We start from the raw sequence: 19717 nt of genomic DNA, 5'->3' as shown, positions 1-19717 counted from the left end.
GTCTGTTTACTAGTGCCGGTTTGAAATTACTGCAGTTTTCACTGTAAAACCGTGTTAGAGCTTGTACCTCCCCATATATATGTATGGAGTGTAGTATTAAACTTAAGAGAAACATTGTGTTCCCAACAAGCTAGGTGAAGTACGGCTTTCACACCCATTATCTCTCAGTATTGAGCATGTGGAGAGACGTTCGTTCTTCTAGCACAAAGGGAACGGTTTCCCTGAGAAAGTTTTTACTTGTTTCAAAATCTGTATCCTAGTGAAACTTTGAAGTTCCTGCAGATTACACTGTAAATCAGAGTTGGAGCTAGTACCTCCCCATATATATCTATGGAGTGTAGTTTGCAACTGAAAAGAATCTTTGTGTTCCCAACAACCTAGGTGAAGAACGGCTTTAACACACAGTTATATCTGAGAAAAGAGCATGTGGGAATACTTTCATTCATCTAGCACAAAGTGAAATGTTTGTAAGTGAAACTCTTACTCTGGTTTCTCAGTCTGTTTCCTAGAGCCTGTATGAAGTTCCCACATATTTCACTGTAAAATAATGTTGGATCTAGTAACTCCCCTGTATATATTTATGGAGTGTACTTTGCAACTACAAAATAACATTGTGATCCCAACAATCTATTTGAAGTTGGGCTTTCCCCCATAATTATCTTTAAGAATTGAGCATGTGGGGAGACGTTCGTTCTTCTACAAAAAGAACGGTTTGCAAGACAAGGTTTTACTGGTGTTTCAGAATCGGTTTCCTACTGCCAGTTTGAAGTCCCTGCAGTTTTCAGAGTAAAACCGAATGGGAACTAGAAAATACCGATATATAAATATATGCAGTGTAGTTTGCACCTGAAAAGAAACTTTGTGTTCCCAAAAAGCTAGGTGAAGTACAGCTTTCAAAACACTTGTGTCTCAGAACTGAGCATATGGAGAGAAGTTCGTTCATCTAGCACAAAGGGAAAGGTATGCACAAGAAAATTTTTTGCTGGTTTCTCAGTCTGTTTCCAAGTGCCGGTTTGAAGGACCTGCAGCTTTCAGTGTAACACCGAGTTGGATCTAGTATCCCCCCTTATAAATGTCTGGAGTGTACTTTGCAACTGAAAAGAATATTTGTGTTCCAAACAAGCGAGGTGAGGGATGGCTTTCACACACACTTTTCTCTCAGAACTGAGTATGTGGAGAGACGTTCATTCATCTAGCACAAAGGGAACAGGTTGAAGGGGAAACTTTAATCTGGTTTCTCAGTCTGTTTCATAGTGCCAGTATGATGTTCCTGAATTTTTCAGTGTAGAAACGAGTTGGAGCTTGCACCTCCTCATAAATATGTATCGAGTGTATTTTGCAACTGAAAAGAAACTTTGTGTTCTCAACAAGATAGGTGTAGGACGGCTTTCACACACACTTATCTCTCAGACCTGAGCATTTGGAGAAACGTTCATTCATCTAGCACAAAGGAATGGTGTGCAGGAGAATGTTTTACTCTTGTTTCACAATATGTTTCCTAGAGCTGGATAGAAGTTCCTGCAATTTTCAGTGTAAAATCGACTGGGAACTTTTACCTACCCATATATATTTATGGAGTGTAGTTTGCACATGAAAAGAAACTTTTGTTCCCAACAAGCTAACTGAAGTACGGCTGTTACACACACTTGTATCTCAGAACTGAGCATGTGGAGAGACGTTCGTTCATTTAGCACAAAGTGAACGGGTAGCAGGAGAAACTTTTACTCTTGTTTCTCAGTGTGTTTCCCACTGCCGGTTTCACGTTCCTGCAGATTTCACTGTAAAACTGACTTACAACTTGTAACTCCCCATATATATCTATGGATTGAATTTGAATCTGAAAAGAAACTTTATGTCCGTAACAAGGTAGGTGAAGGAAGGAATTCACACAAACTTATCTCTCAGAAATGAGCATGTGGAGAGACGTTCATTCATCTAGCACAAAGAGAATTGTTTGCAGGGGAAACATTCACTGTGATTTCTCAGTCTGCCTCCTAGTACCGGTTTGAATTTCCTGCATTTATAGTGTAAAACCGAATGGGTGCTAGTACCTTCTGATATATATGTATGGAGTGTAGTTTGCACCTGAAAAGAAACTTTGTTTTCCCAACAAGCTAGGTGAAGCATGGCTTTCACACACATTATCTCTCAGTATTGAGCATGTGGATAAACGTTCGTTCATCTAGCACAAAGGGAACGGGTTACAGGAGAAAAGCTTACACTGGTTTCTCAGTCTACTTCCTAGTCCCGATTTGATATTTCACAATTTTTCAGTGTAAAATCGAGTTGGTTCTAGTACCACACTGTATATATGTATGCAGTGTACTCTGCAACTGAAAAGAAATTTTGTGTTCCCAACATGCTAGCTGAAGGACGGCTTTCAAACAAACTTATATCTCTGAACTGAGCATGTGGAGAGTCGTTCATTAATCTAGCAAAATGTGAATGGATTGCAGGAGAAACTTTTACTATGGTTTCTCAGTTTGTTTCCAAGTACCGTTTGAAAATACAGCAGTTATCACTGTAAAACCGAGTTACAGCTACTACTTCCTCTAATATATGTATGGAGAGTAGTTTGCAACTGAAAAGAAACATTGTGTTCCCAACAAGCGAGGTGAAATACAGCTTTCACACACATTATCTCTCAATATTGAGCATGTGGATAAACATTCGTTCTTCTAGCACAAAAGGAACGGTTTTCATGAAAAAGTTTTACTCTTGTTTCACTATCTGTTTCCTAGTACCGGTTTGAGTTTCCTGCAGTTTTCAGTGTAAAGCAGAGTTGGAGCTAGTACCTCCCCATATATATGTATGGAGTGTAGTTTGCATCTGAAAAGAATCTTTCTGTTCCCAACAAGCTAGGTGAAGGACGGCTTTACCACTCACTTATATCTCAGAATGAGCATGTGGAGACACTTTCATTCATCTTGCACAAAGTGAACGGTATGTAAGGGAAACTTTTGCTCTTGTTTCTCAGTCTGTTTCCTAGAGCCGGTTTGAAGTTCCTGCAGTTTTCACTGTAAAATTGTGTTGGAGCTAGTACCTCCCCTATATATATGTATGGAGTGCAATACGCAACTGCAAAGAAACTTTGTGTCTGAAACAAGCTAGTCGAAGTGCGGCTTTCCCCCACAATTATCTCTCAGAACTGCACATGTGGAAAGAAGTATTTTCATCTAGCACAAAGGGAACAGTTTGCAGGAAATAAAAATTACTCTGGTTCTCAGTCTGTTTCCTACTTCTGGTTTCACGTTCCTGCAGATTACACTGTAAACTGAGTTACAGCTAGTACCTCCCCATATATATTTATGGATTGCAGTTTGAAACTGAAAAGAAACTTTATGTCCGTAACAAGGTAGGTGAAAGAAGGAATTCACACACACTTATCCCTCAGAAATGAGCATGTGGAAAGACGTTCGTTTATCTAGCAAATATAGAATGGGTTGCAGTGGAAACATTCACTCTGGTTTCTCAGTCTTCTTCCTAGTGCCAGTTTAAAGTTCCTGCTTTTTTGAGTGTAAAACCGAATGGGTGCTATTACCTTCCCCTATATATGTATGTATTGTAGTTTGCACCTGAAAAAAACTTTGTGTTCCCTACAAGCTAGGTGAAGGACGGCTGTCTCACACACTTATATCTCAGAACTGAGCATGTGGAGAGACATTCGTTCATCTAGCAAAAAGTGAACGGGTAGCAGGAGAATCTTTTACTCTGGTTTCTCTCTCTGTTTCCTAATGCTGGTTTCACGTTCCTGCAGATTTCACTGTAATACTGAGTCACAGCTTGTACCTGCCCATGTATATCTATGGATTGCAGTTAGAAAGTGAAAAGAAACTTTATGTCCGTAACTAGGTAGGTGAAGGAAGGAATTCACACACAATTATCTCTCAGAAATGAGCATGTGGAGAGACGTTCGTTCATCTAGCACAAAGAGAAATGGTTGAAGAGGAAACATGCATTCTAATTTCTCAGTCTGCTTCCTAGTGCCGGTTTGAAGTACATGCATTTTTAAGTGTAAAATATAATGGGTGCTAGTACCTTCCCATATATATGTATGGAGTGTAGTTTTCACCTGAAAAGAAACTTTGTGTTCCCAACAAGCTAGGTGAAGGACGGCTTTCACTCACAGTTATATCTCAGAACAAAGCATGTGGAGAGACTTTCATTAATGTAGCATAAATAGAACGGTTTGCAAGACAAACTTTTACTCTCGTTTCTCAGTCTGTTTCCTAGTACCACTTTTAATTTCCTGCAGATTTCACTGTAATACCATGTTGGAGCTAGTACCTACCCTTATATATGTATGGAGTTTAGTTTGCAACTGAAAAGAAACTTTGTGTTCCCAAAATCTAGGTGAAGGTCGGCTTTCACACACACTTTTCTCTCTGAACTTAGCATGTGGAGAGGTTTTCGTTCATCTAGCAAAAAGTGAAGAGGTTGCAGGAGAAACTTTTACTCTGGTTCTCAGTGTGATTCCTAGTGCCGTTTTGAAGTTCAGTCAGTTTTCACTGTAAAACCAGTTTGGATCTAGAACCTACCCATATAAATGTATGGAGTGTAGTTTGCAAATGAAACGCAAATTTGTGTTCCCAAACAACTAGGTGAAGGACAGCTTTCACTCAAATTTGTCTCTCAGATCTTAACATGTATAGAGGCGTTTGTTCATTTAGCACAAAGGAAAACGGATGGAGGTAAAGATTTGCACTGTTTCTCAGAATGTTTCCTTGTGCCATTTTTAATTCCTGCAGTTTTCATTGTAAAAACGAGTTGGTGTTAGTACCTACCCATATATATTTGTGGAGTGTAGTTTGCAACTGAATTGGAACAGTGTGATCCCAACAAGCAATTTGAAGGACGGCTTTCACACACACTTATCTCTCAGAAGTGAGCATGTGGAGAGACGTTGGTTCTTTTAGCACAAAGGGAACGGTTTGCAGGAAAATGTTTTACACTTGTTTCACAATCTGTTCCTATTGCCTGTTTGAAGTTCCTGCAGATTTCAGTGTAAAACCGAGTTAGAGCTTGTACCTCCCCATATATATGTATGGAGTGTAATTTGCAACTGAAAAGAAACTTTGTGTTCCCAACAAGCTAACTGAAGTACGGCTGTCACACACAAATATAACTCAGAACTGAGCATGTGGAGAGAATTTCGTTCATTTTACACAAAGTGAATGGGTAGCAGGAGAAATTTTACTCTGGTTTCTCAGTCTGTTTTCTAATGCCAGTTTCACATTCCTGCAGATTACACTGTAAACCGAGTTACAGCTAGTACCTTCCCATATATATCTTTGGATTGCAGTTTGAAACTGAAAAGAAACTTTATGTCCCTAACAAGGTAGGTGAAGTAATGAATTCACACACAGTTATCTCTCAGAAATGAGCATGTGGTGAGACGTTCGTTCATCTAGCACAAAGAGAGTATGTTGCAGGGGAAACATTCACTCTGATTTCTCAGTCTGCTTCATAGTGCCAGTTTGAAGTTCATGCATTTTTAAGTGTAAAACCGAATGGGTGCTAGTACTTTCCCGTATATATGTATGGAGTGTAGTTAGCACCTGAAAAGGAATTTGTGTTCCCAACAAGCTAGGTGAAGGACGGCTTTCACACACAATTATATATCAGAAATGAGCATGTGGAGAGACGTTCGTTAATCTAGCAGTAAAAAACCGTTTGCCAGACAAACTTTTACTCTGGATTCTCAGTCTGTTTCCTAGTACCGTTTTTAAGTTCCTGCAGATTTCACTGTAATACCAAGTTGGACCTAGTACCTCCACCTATATATGTATGGATGGTAGTTTGCAACTGAAAAGAAACTTTGTGTTCCCAAAAATCTAGTTGAAGTTCGGTTTTTACACTCAATTTTCTCTCTGAACTTAGCGTGTGGAGAGGCGTTCATTCATCTAGCAAAAAGGGAAGAGGTTGCAGGAGAAACATTTATTCTGGTTCTCAGTCTCTTTCCTAGTGCCGTTTTGAAGTTCTGACAGTTTTCACTGTAAAACCGAGATGGATCTAGTACATCCCCATATACATGTATGGAGTGTAGTTAGCAACTGAAAAGCAACTTTGTGTTCCCAAATGACTAGGTGAGGGACAGCTTTCACACACAATTAACTCTCAGAACTTAACATGTGTAGAGACTTTTGTTCATCTAGCACAAAGGGAAAGGTTTGGAGGGGAAATTTTTACTCTACTTTCTCTGTTTCCTAGTGCCGTTTTGAAGTCCTGCAGATTTCAGTGTAAAAGCGAGTTGGAGATAGTACCTCCCCATATATATTTGTGGAGTGTAATTTGCAACTGAAATGAAACAGTTTGTTCCCAAAAGCTAGGTGAAGGACGGCTTTCATACACACTTATCCCTCTGAACTGAGCATTGGGAGGGACGTTCGTTCATCTAGAACAAAGTGAATGATTGCAGGAAAATCTTTTACTCTGGTTTCTCAGTATTTTTCCTTGTGCTGCTTTGAAAAACCTGCAGTTTTCAGTGTAAAACCGAGTTGGAGTTAGTACCTCCCCATATATATGTATGGACTGTAGTTTGCAAGAGAACAGGAACTTTGTGTTCCCTGCAAGCTTGTTTAAAAATAGCTTTCACTCACATTTATCTCTCTGAAATAAGCATGTGGAGAGATGTTCGTTCTTCTAGCACAAATGGAACGGATTGCAGGAGAAACTTTTACTCTGGTTTCTCAGTCTGTTTCCTAGTGCCGTTTTGAAATTACTGCAGTTTTCACTGTAAAACCGAATTAGACCTAGTACTTCCCTATATATATGTATCGAGAGTAGTTTGAAACTGAAAGGAAACTTTGTGTTCCTAACATGCTAGGTGAAATACGACTTTCACACACATTATTTCTCAGAATTGAGCATGTGGAGAGAAGTTCGTTCATCTAGCACAAAGGAACGGTTTGCAGGAGAAAGTTATACTCTGATATCTCAGTCTGTTTCCTAGAGCCGGTTTTAATTTCCTGCAGTTTTCACTGTAAAATCGAGTTGCAGCTAGTACTTACCCTTATATATGTATGGAGTGAACTATGCAACTGCAAGAAATTTTGGGTTCCTAACAAGATAGTCGAAGGATGGCTTTCCCCCACAATTATCTCTCAGAAATGAGCATGTGGAGAGAAGAATTTTCATGTAGCACAAAGGGAACGGATTGCAGGAGAAAGTTTTACTCTGGTTTCTCAGTCTCTTTCCTAGTTCCAGTTTCAAGTTCCTGCATTTTTAAGTGTAAAATCGAATGGGTGCTAGTATCTTCCCTTATATATTTATGGAGTGTAGTTTGCACCTCAAAAGAAACTTTGTGTTCCCAACAAGCAATGTGAAGGACGGCTTTCACACACAATTATATCTCTAATCTGAGCATGTGGAGAGACATTCGTTCATCTAGCACAAAGGGAACGGGTTGCAGGTGAAACTTTTACTCTGGTTTCTCAGTCTGTTTCAAAGTGTGGGTTTGAAGATCCTGCAGTTTTCACTGTAAAACCAATTTGGAGCTTGTACCTCCCCTTATATATTTATGGAGTGTAGTTTTCAACTGAAAAGAAACTTTGTGTTCCCAATAATGTAGGTGAAGTACGGCTTACACCCACACTTACCTCTCAGAACTGAGCATGTGGAGAGACTATCGTTCATCTAGCACAAACGTAACGGGTTCCAGGGGAAACTTTTCCTATTATTTCTCAGTCTGTTTCTTAGTGCCGTATTGATGTTCCTGCAGTTTTCAGTGTTAAAAAAATTTGGAGCTAGTACATCCCCATATATATGTTTGGAGTGTATTTTGCAAATGAAAATGATCTTCATGTTCACAACAAGCAATGTGAAGGACGGCTTTAACACACACTTATCTCTCAGGACTGAGCATGTGGAGACACGGTCATTCATCTAGCACAAAGAGAACGGGATGCAGGCGAAAGTTTTACTCTGGTTTCTCAATCTGTTTCCTAGTGCTGGTTTGAAGTTTCTGCAGTTTTAATTGTAAAACCGAATGAGAGCCAGTACCAACCCATATATATGAATGGAGTGTACTTTCACCTGAAAAGAGACATTGTCTTCCCAAAAAGCTAGGTGAAGGATGGCTTTAACTTACAATTATATCTCAGAACTTTGAGTGTGGAGAGACGTTCATTCATCTAGCACAAACAGAATGGTTTACCGGAGAATCTTTTACTCTTGTTTTGCAATCTGTTTCCTATTTCCGGTTTGATATTTCTGCAGTTTTCACTGTAAAATCGAGTTCGTTCTTGTACCTACCCATATATATATTTATGCACTGTACTTTGCAACTGCAAAGAATCTTTGTGTTCCCAACAAGCTAGGTGAAGGATGGCTTTCACACACACTTATCTCTCTGAACTGAGCATGTGGTGGGACGTTCGTTCATCTAGCACAAAGGGAACGGTTTGCATGGGAAACTATTGCTCTGGTTTTGCAGCCTGTTTCCTAGTGCCGTTTTCATGTTCCTGCAGTTTTCACAGTAAAACCGTCTTAGAGCTTTACCTCCTCATATATATGTATGGAGTTTAGTTTTAAACTGAAGAGAAATATTGTGTTCCAAACAATCTAGTTGATGTTCGGATTTCACTCACATTATCTCTCAAAATTGATCATGTGGAGAGATATTCGTTCTTCTAGCAAAAAGGGAACAGGTTGCAGGAGAAACTTTTTTACTTGTTTCAAAATTTGTATCCTAGTGCCAGTTTGAAGTTCCTGCAGTTTTCACTGTAAAATCGAGTTGGAGCTAGTACCTCCCCATATATTTGTCTGGAGTGTTGTTTGCAACTGAAAAGAATCTTTGTGTTCCCAACAAGCTAGGTAAAGTACGGCTTTAACACACACTTATATCTCAGATCTGAGCATATGGAGACACTTTCATTCATCTAGCAAAAAATGAAAGGATTGCAAGGGAAAATATTACTGTGGTATCTCAGTCTGTTTCCTAGAGCCGGATTGAAGTTCCTGCAGTTTTCATTGTAAAATCGTTTTGGATATAGTACATCCCGTATAAAAATATATGGAGTGTACTTTGCAAATGCAAAAAAATTTGTGTTCCCAAAAAGCTAGTCGAAGTAGTGCTTTCCCCCATAATTATCTCTCAGAATTGAGCATGTGGAGAAATGTTCGTTCTTCTAGCAAAAATGGAACATTATGCAGGACAAAGATTTACTTGTGTTTCATAATCTGTTTCCTTGTGCAGGTTTGAAGTCCCTGCAGTTTTCAGAGTAAAACAGAATGGGAGCTAGAATCTACCCATATATATTTATGCAGTGTATTGTGCACCTGAAAAGAAACTGTGTGTTCCTAACAAGCTACATAAAGGAAGCCTTTCACACACAATTTTCTCTCAGAAATGAGCATGTGGAGAGACGTTCGTTCATCCAGCATATAGGGAACGGGTTGCAAGAGTAACTTTTACGCTGGTTTCTCAGTATGTTTCCTAGTGCCGGTTTGAACTTCTTGCAGCTTTCATTGTAACACCGATTTAGAGCTAGTACCTCCCCAAATATATGTATGGAGTGTAGTTTGCAACTGAAAAGAATGTTTGTTTTCCCAACAAGCTAGGTTAAGTAGGGCTTTCACCCACAGTTATCTCTCAGAACAGAGTATGTGGAGATTCTTTCATTCATCTAGCACAAAGTGAAAATTTTGCAAGAGAAAGTTTTACTCTTGTTTCACAATATGTTTCCCAGTTTCGGATTGAAGTTTCTGCAGTTTTCAGTGTAACACTGACTGGGAAATTTTACCTAACCATATATATTTATGGAGTGTAATTTGCACATGAAAAGAATCTTTGTGTTCCCAACAAGCTTGGTTAAGGACGGCTTTCACCCACAATTATCTCTCAGAACTGAGTATGTGGAGAGACTTTCATTCATTTAACACAATCGAAAGGGAAGGCATGAGAGCCTTTAATCTGATTTCTCAGGTTGTTTCCTAGTGCCGGTGTGAAGATCCTGCTCTTTTCATTGTTAAAAAAATGTTGGAGCAATTACTTCCCCATATAAGTGTATGGAGTACAGATTTCAAATGAAAAGAAACTTCGTTTTCCAAACAAACTAGGAGAAGGACGACTTTAACACACATTATCTCTCAGAACTGAGCATGTGGAAAGACATTCGTTCATCTAGCAAAAAGGGAACGGCTTGCAGGAGAAATTTTACTCTGGTTTCTCAGTATCTTTCCTAGTTCTGGTTTGATATTTCTGCAGTTTTCAGTGTAAAACCGAGTTGGTTCTATTACCTACCCATATATATGTATGCAATGTACTTTGCGCCTGAAAAGAAACTTTGTGTTCCCAACATGCTAGCTGAAGGACAGATTTCAAACACACTTATCTCTCTGAAATGAACATCTGGAGAGACTTTCGTTGATCTAGCACAAAGAGAAAGTTTTGCAGGAGAAACTTAGTCTGGTTTCTCAGTCTGTTTCTTAGTGCCGGTTTGAAATTACTGCAGTTTTCACTGTAAAACCGAGTTAGAGTTGGTACCACCCCATACATATATATGGAGAGTAGTTTGCAACTGAAAAGAAAGTTTGAGTTCCCAACAAGCTAGGTGAAGAATTGCTTTCACACACACATAACTCTCAGAACTGAGCATGTGGAGACAAGTTCATTCTTCTAGCACAAATGGAACGGGTTGCAGGAGAATCTTTTTCTCTGGTTTCTCCGACTGTTTCCTAGTGCCGGTTTGAGTTTCCTGCAGTTTTCACTGTAAAACTGAGTTGGAGCTAGAACTTCCCCATATATATGCATGGAGTGTACTTTGCAACTGCAAAGAAACATTGTTTTCCCAACAAGCTAGGTGAAGGACGGCTTACACACGCAATTATATCTCAGAAATGAGCATGTGGAGAGACTTTCATTCATCTAGCACAAAGTGAATGGTTGGAGGAGAAAGTTTTACTCTTGTTTAACAATCTGTTTCCTACTGCCAGTTTTAAGTTCCTGCACTTTTCAGTGTATAACATAATGGGAGCTGGTACCTACACATATATATGTATGGAGTGTAGTTTGCAACTGAAAAGTAACTTGGTGTTCAGACAATGTAGGTGAAGGACGGCTTTCACCCACACTTACCTCTCAGATCTGAGCATGTGGAGAGACGTTCGTTCATCTAGCACAAACGGAACAGGTTGCAGGGGAAACATTTACTATGATTTCTAAGTCTGTTTCTTAGTGCCGGTTTGAAGTTCCTGCAGTTTACAGTGTTAAACAGGGTTGGAACTAGTACTTCCCCATATATATGTATGGATTGTAGTATGCTACTGAAAAGGATCTTCGTGTTCGCAAACATCTAGGTGAAGGACGGCTTTAACACAAACTTATTTCTCAGAACTGAGCATGTGGACACAAGTTCATTCATCTTTCCCAAAGGGAACGGGATGAAGGAGAAAATTTTACTCTGGTTTCTCAATCTGTTTCCAAGGGCCGTTTTGAATTTTCTGCAGTTTTAACTGTAAAACCGAATGGGAGCCAGTGCCTACCCTTATAAATATATGGTGTGTAGCATGCACCTGAAAATAGACTTTGTGTTCCCAACAAGCTAGGTGAAGGATGGCTTTAACACACAATTATATCTCAGAACTGAGAATGTGGAGAGACGTTCGTTAATCTAGCACAAAGGGAATGGTTTACAGGAGAAATTTTACTGTTGTTTCAAAATCTGTTTCCTAGTTCCGATTTGATATTTCTGCATTTTTCACGGTAAAATCGATTTGCTTCTAGTACCACCCCATATAAATATATGCAGTGTACATTGCAACTGAAAAGAAACTTTGCGTTCCCAACATGCCAGCTGAAGGACGGCTTTCAGACACACTTATCTCTCTGAACTGAGCATGTGGAGAGACGTTCGTTCATCTAGCACAAAAGGAACGGTTTGCAGGTGAAACTTCTTCTCTGTTTTCTCAGTCTCCTTCATAGTTCCGATTTGATATTTCTGCAGTTTTCAGTGTAAAACCATGTTATTTCCAGTACTTCTCCATATAAATTTATGCAGTGTACTTTGCAACTTAAAAGAACCTTTGTGTCCCCAACATGCTAGCTGAAGGATGGCTTTCAAGCACACTTATCTCTCTGAACTGAGCATGTGGAGAGACTTCCGTTCATCTAGCACAAATGGAACTGTTTGCAGGAGAAACTTTTACTCTGTTTTCTCTGTCTATTTCGTAGTGCCGGTTTGAAATTACTGCAGTTTTCACTGTAAAACCGAGTTAGACATAGTACCACCCCATATATATATGGAATGTAGTTTGCAACTGAAAAGAAACTTTGTGTTCCCAACAAGCTAGCTGAAGGACACACACACTTTCACACACACTTATCTCTCAGAACTGAGCACGTGGAGAGAAGTTCGTTCATCCTGCACAAAAGGAATGGATATCAGCGGAAACCATTACGCTGTATTCTCAGTCTGTTTCCTAGTGCCGGTTTGATGTTTCTGCAGCTTTCATTGTAAAACAAATTTAGATAAAGTAATTAGCCACATATAACTATGGAGTGAAGATTGCATCTGAAAAGAACCTTTGTTTTCCAAACAAGCTAGGTGAGGGACGGCTTTCACACACATTTATCTCTTAGATCTGAGCATGGGGAGAGACTTTCATTCAAGTAGCAAACAGGTACATGTTGCAGCTGAAACTTGACTCTGGATTCTCAGTGTGATTCCTGGTGCCTCTTGGATGTTCCTGCAATTTTCACTGTGAAAACGAGTTGGAGCTTGAACTACTCCATATTTATGTATGGATTCTAGTTTGCAGCTGAAAAGAATCACTGTGTTCTCAAAAAGCTATATGAACGACGGTTTCACCCACACTGATCGCTCAGAATTGAGCATGTGGAGAGACGATCGTTCATCTAGCACATAGGGAACGTTTACCAGGAGAAACTTTTACTCTTGGTTTCTCAGTCTGTTTCCCAGTGACGGTTTGACCTTCTTGCAGTTGTCACTGTAAAACTGATATACAGGGAGTAACTCCCCATATATATATATAGAATGTAGTTTGCAACTGAAAACAAAATTTGTTTTCCAACAAGCAAGGTGAAAGTTGGCATTCATTTACACTTATCTCTCAGAACTGGGCAAGTGGAAATACGTTCATTCATCTAGCGCAAAGTGAACGGCTTGCAGGGGATAGATTTACTACTGATTCTCAATCGGTTTCCTAGTGCCGGTTTGAAGTTCCTGCAGTTTTCACTTTAAAACCGTGTTAGAGATTTTACCAACCTTTACATAAGAAAGGAGTGTAGTACACAACTGAAAAGAAATTTTGTGTTCCCAAATTGCTAGGTGAAAGAGGGAATTCACAAACACTTATCTCACAGAACTGAGCATGAGGAGAGACATTCGTTCATCTAGACCAAAGGAACGGTTTGCAGGAAAAAGTTTTACTCTAGTTTCTCAGTCGGGTTCCTAGTGCCTGTTTGAAATTCCAGCATTTTTCTTTGTAAAATCAGTTGGAGCTAATACCTGCACATATATATATATATGGATAGTTGTTTACAACTGAAAATATTCTTTGTGTTCCCAACAAGCTCGGTGAAGGACGGCTTTCACACACACTTATCTCTCAGAACTGGGCATGTGCAGAGAATTTCATTCATCTAGCACATAGGGAAAGGGTTGCATGAGAAACTTTTACTCTGTTTTCTCAGTCTGTTTCCTACTGCCGGTTTGAATTTCCTGAAGTTTTCACTGTAAAATCGAGTTCGAACTACAACCTCCCCATATATATGTATGGAGTGTAGTTTGCAACTGGAAAGAACCTTTGAGTTCCCAACAACCTAGGTGAAGGACTAATTTCACACACACTTATCTCTGAGAACTGAACATCTGGAGAGAAGTTCGTTCATCTTGAATGAAGGAATGGTTTGTAGGAGAAACTATTACTCTGGATTCTATGTCAGTTTCTTAGTGCCGGTTAGAATTTCCTTCATTTTTCACTGGAAAACCGAGTTGGAGCTATTACTTCCCCATAAATGTATGGAGTGTAGATTGCAACTGAAAAGGATCTATGTGTTCCCAACAAGATAGGTGAAGGACTGCTTTCACAAAGACTTATGTGTCAGAACTAAGCATGCGGACTGATGTTCGTTCAACGAGCACAAAGGGAAGGTGTTGCAGGAGAAACATTTACACTCCTTTCTCAGCCTGTTTCTAAGTGCCTGTTTGAAGATCCTGCAGTTTTCCCTGTTCAAATGAGTTCGAGCTTGTACCTCCCCATATAAATGTAAGGAGTGTAGTTTTCAATTAAAAAGGGAATTTGTGATCCCAACAAGATAGCTGAAGTTCGGCTTTCACACAAAAATATCTCTCAGAACTGAGCATGTGGAGAGATTTTCGTTCATCTAGCACAAATGGAAAGGGCTGCAGGACGAAATTTTACTCTGGATTCTCAGTCGGTTTCCTAGGGCTGGTTTGAATTTCCCACAATTTTCACTATAAAACCAAGTTGGATTTAGTACCTCCACATATATATGTAGGGACTGTATTCTGCAAATGGAAAGAAACTTTGTGTTCCAAACAAGCTGGGTGAAGACAGCTTTCACACACACTTTTCTCTCAGAAATGAGCATGTGGAAAGACGTTCGTTCCACTAGCACAAAGGGAACAAGATTCAGGAGAATATTTTACTCTGCTTTCTCAGTTAGTTTCCTAGTGCCTGTTTGAAATTACTGAGTTAATCACTGTAAAACCGAGTTGGAGCTAGTACCACCCCATATATATGTATGGAGTGTAGTTTGCAACTGAAAAGAACCTTTGTGTTCCCAAGAAGCTAGGTTAAGTAGGGCAATTACACACACTTCTCTCTCAGTACCTAACATTGGAGAGACGTTCGTTCATCTAGCCAAAAGGGAATGCGTTGCAAGAGAAACATTTTCTCTGGTTTCTCAGTCTGTTTCCTAGTGCCAGTTTGAATTTCGTGCAGTTTTCACTGTAAAACCAAGTTGGAACTTGTACCTAACCATATATTTGTATGGATTGAATGCTGCAACTTAAAAGGAACTATGTGTTCCCAACAAGATATGTGAAGGACGGCTTTCACACACTCATATCTCTCAGAACTGAGCAGCTGGGGAGACGTTCATTCATCTAGTACAAAGGGAATGCTTTCCAGGAGAAACTCTTACTCAGGATTCTATGACTGTTTCCTAGTGCTGGTTTGAAGTTCCTGCAGTTTTGACTTTAAAACCGTGTTAGAGATTTTACCACCCCTTTTATATGTATGGAGTATAGTATGCAACTGAAAAAAACCTTTGTGTTCCCAACAAGCTAGGTGAAGGAGTGCTTTCACACACACTTATCTCTCAGAACTGAACATGAGGAGAGACATTCGTTCATCTAGACCAAAGTAAAGGTTTGCAGGAAAAACTTTTACTCTAGTTTCTCGGTCGGTTTCCTAGTGCCAGTTTGAAATTCCAGCATTTTTCTTTGTAAAATCAGTTGGAGCTAATACCTGCACATTTATATATATATATAGATAGTTGTTTACAACTGAAAATATTCTTTGTGTTCCCAACAAGCTCGGTGAAGGACGGCTTTCACACACACTTATCTCTCAGAACTGGGCATGTGCAGAGAATTTCGTTCATCTAGCACATAGGGAAAGGGTTGCATGAGAAACTTTTACTCTGTCTTCTCAGTCTGTTTCCTACTGCCGGTTTGAATTTCCTGAAGTTTTCACTGTAAAATCGAGTTCGAACTACAACCTCCCCATATATATGTATGGAGTGTAGTTTGCAACTGGAAAGAACCTTTGAGTTCCCAACAACCTAGGTGAAGGACTAATTTCACACACACTTATCTCTGAGAACTGAACATCTGGAGAGAAGTTCGTTCATCTTGAATGAAGGAATGGTTTGTAGGAGAAACTATTACTCTGGATTTTATGTCAGTTTCTTAGTGCCGGTTAGAATTTCCTTCATTTTTCACTGGAAAACCGAGTTGGAGCTATTACTTCCCCATAAATGTATGGAGTGTAGATTGCAACTGAAAAGGATCTATGTGTTCCCAACAAGATAGGTGAAGGACTGCTTTCACAAAGACTTATGAGTCAGAACTAAGCATGCGGACTGATGTTTGTTCAACGAGCACAAAGGGAAGGAGTTGCAGGAGAAACATTTACACTCCTTTCTCAGCCTGTTTCTAAGTGCCTGTTTGAAGATCCTGCAGTTTTCCCTGTTCAAATGAGTTCGAGCTTGTACCTCCCCATATAAATGTAAGGAGTGTAGTTTTCAATTAAAAAGGGAATTTGTGATCCCAACAAGATAGCTGAAGTTCGGCTTTCACACAAAAATATCTCTCAGAACTGAGCATGTGGAGAGATTTTCGTTCATCTAGCACAAATGGAAAGGGCTGCAGGACGAAATTTTACTCTGGATTCTCAGTCGGTTTCCTAGGGCTGGTTTGAATTTCCCACAATTTTCACTATAAAACCAAGTTGGATTTAGTACCTCCACATATATATGTAGGGATTGTATTCTGCAAATGGAAAGAAACTTTGTGTTCCAAACAAGCTGGGTGAAGACAGCTTTCACACACCCTTTTCTCTCAGAAATGAGCATGTGGAAAGACGTTTGTTCCACTAGCACAAAGGGAACAAGATTCAGGAGAATATTTTACTCTGGTTTCTCAGTTAGTTTCCTAGTGCCTGTTTGAAATTACTGAGTTAATCACTGTAAAACCGAGTTGGAGCTAGTACCACCCCATATATATGTATGGAGTGTAGTTTGCAACTGAAAAGAACCTTTGTGTTCCCAAGAAGCTAGGTAAAGTTGGGCAATTACACACACTTCTCTCTCAGTACCTAACATTGGAGAGACGTTCGTTCATCTAGCCAAAAGGGAACGCGTTGCAAGAGAAACATTTTCTCTGGTTTCTCAGTCTGTTTCCTAGTGCCAGTTTGAATTTCGTGCAGTTTTCACTGTAAAACCAAGTTGGAACTTGTACCTAACCATATATTTGTATGGATTGAATGCTGCAACTTAAAAGGAACTATGTGTTCCCAACAAGATATGTGAAGGACGGCTTTCACACACTCATATCTCTCAGAACTGAGCAGCTGGGGAGACGTTCGTTCATCTAGTACAAAGGGAATGCTTTCCAGGAGAAACTCTTACTCAGGATTCTATGACTGTTTCCTAGTGCTGGTTTGAAGTTCCTGCAGTTTTGACTTTAAAACCGTGTTAGAGATTTTACCACCCCTTTTATATGTATGGAGTATAGTATGCAACTGAAAAAAACCTTTGTGTTCCCAACAAGCTAGGTGAAGGAGTGCTTTCACACACACTTATCTCTCAGAACTGAACATGAGGAGAGACATTCGTTCATCTAGACCAAAGGAACGGTTTGCAGGAAAAAGTTTTACTCTAGTTTCTCAGTCGGGTTCCTAGTGCCTGTTTCAAATTCCAGCATTTTTCTTTGTAAAATCAGTTGGAGCTAATACCTGCACATATATATATATGGATAGTTGTTTACAACTGAAAATATTCTTTGTGTTCCCAACAAGCTCGGTGAAGGACGGCTTTCACACACACTTATCTCTCAGAACTGGGCATGTGCAGAGAATTTCATTCATCTAGCACATAGGGAAAGGGTTGCATGAGAAACTTTTACTCTGTCTTCTCAGTCTGTTTCCTACTGCCGGTTTGAATTTCCTGAAGTTTTCACTGTAAAATCGAGTTCGAACTACAACCTCCCCATATATATGTATGGAGTGTAGTTTGCAACTGGAAAGAACCTTTGAGTTCCCAACAACCTAGGTGAAGGACTAATTTCACACACACTTATCTCTGAGAACTGAACATCTGGAGAGAAGTTCGTTCATCTTGAATGAAGGAATGGTTTGTAGGAGAAACTATTACTCTGGATTTTATGTCAGTTTCTTAGTGCCGGTTAGAATTTCCTTCATTTTTCACTGGAAAACCGAGTTGGAGCTATTACTTCCCCATAAATGTATGGAGTGTAGATTGCAACTGAAAAGGATCTATGTGTTCCCAACAAGATAGGTGAAGGACTGCTTTCACAAAGACTTATGAGTCAGAACTAAGCATGCGGACTGATGTTTGTTCAACGAGCACAAAGGGAAGGAGTTGCAGGAGAAACATTTACACTCCTTTCTCAGCCTGTTTCTAAGTGCCTGTTTGAAGATCCTGCAGTTTTCCCTGTTCAAATGAGTTCGAGCTTGTACCTCCCCATATAAATGTAAGGAGTGTAGTTTTCAATTAAAAAGGGAATTTGTGATCCCAACAAGATAGCTGAAGTTCGGCTTTCACACAAAAATATCTCTCAGAACTGAGCATGTGGAGAGATTTTCGTTCATCTAGCACAAATGGAAAGGGCTGCAGGACGAAATTTTACTCTGGATTCTCAGTCGGTTTCCTAGGGCTGGTTTGAATTTCCCACAATTTTCACTATAAAACCAAGTTGGATTTAGTACCTCCACATATATATGTAGGGATTGTATTCTGCAAATGGAAAGAAACTTTGTGTTCCAAACAAGCTGGGTGAAGACAGCTTTCACACACCCTTTTCTCTCAGAAATGAGCATGTGGAAAGACGTTTGTTCCACTAGCACAAAGGGAACAAGATTCAGGAGAATATTTTACTCTGCTTTCTCAGTTAGTTTCCTAGTGCCTGTTTGAAATTACTGAGTTAATCACTGTAAAACCGAGTTGGAGCTAGTACCACCCCATATATATGTATGGAGTGTAGTTTGCAACTGAAAAGAACCTTTGTGTTCCCAAGAAGCTAGGTAAAGTTGGGCAATTACACACACTTCTCTCTCAGTACCTAACATTGGAGAGACGTTCGTTCATCTAGCCAAAAGGGAACGCGTTGCAAGAGAAACATTTTCTCTGGTTTCTCAGTCTGTTTCCTAGTGCCAGTTTGAATTTCGTGCAGTTTTCACTGTAAAACCAAGTTGGAACTTGTACCTAACCATATATTTGTATGGATTGAATGCTGCAACTTAAAAGGAACTATGTGTTCCCAACAAGATATGTGAAGGACGGCTTTCACACACTCATATCTCTCAGAACTGAGCAGCTGGGGAGACGTTCGTTCATCTAGTACAAAGGGAATGCTTTCCAGGAGAAACTCTTACTCAGGATTCTATGACTGTTTCCTAGTGCTGGTTTGAAGTTCCTGCAGTTTTGACTTTAAAACCGTGTTAGAGATTTTACCACCCCTTTTATATGTATGGAGTATAGTATGCAACTGAAAAAAACCTTTGTGTTCCCAACAAGCTAGGTGAAGGAGTGCTTTCACACACACTTATCTCTCAGAACTGAACATGAGGAGAGACATTCGTTCATCTAGACCAAAGGAACGGTTTGCAGGAAAAAGTTTTACTCTAGTTTCTCAGTCGGGTTCCTAGTGCCTGTTTCAAATTCCAGCATTTTTCTTTGTAAAATCAGTTGGAGCTAATACCTGCACATATATATATATGGATAGTTGTTTACAACTGAAAATATTCTTTGTGTTCCCAACAAGCTCGGTGAAGGACGGCTTTCACACACACTTATCTCTCAGAACTGGGCATGTGCAGAGAATTTCATTCATCTAGCACATAGGGAAAGGGTTGCATGAGAAACTTTTACTCTGTCTTCTCAGTCTGTTTCCTACTGCCGGTTTGAATTTCCTGAAGTTTTCACTGTAAAATCGAGTTCGAACTACAACCTCCCCATATATATGTATGGAGTGTAGTTTGCAACTGG

The sequence above is a fragment of the Camelus bactrianus genome, chromosome 29 (assembly GCF_048773025.1).
Source record: "Camelus bactrianus isolate YW-2024 breed Bactrian camel chromosome 29, ASM4877302v1, whole genome shotgun sequence".
Classification (NCBI taxonomy): domain Eukaryota; kingdom Metazoa; phylum Chordata; class Mammalia; order Artiodactyla; family Camelidae; genus Camelus; species Camelus bactrianus.
Note: the sequence above shows the minus strand (reverse complement) of the source record.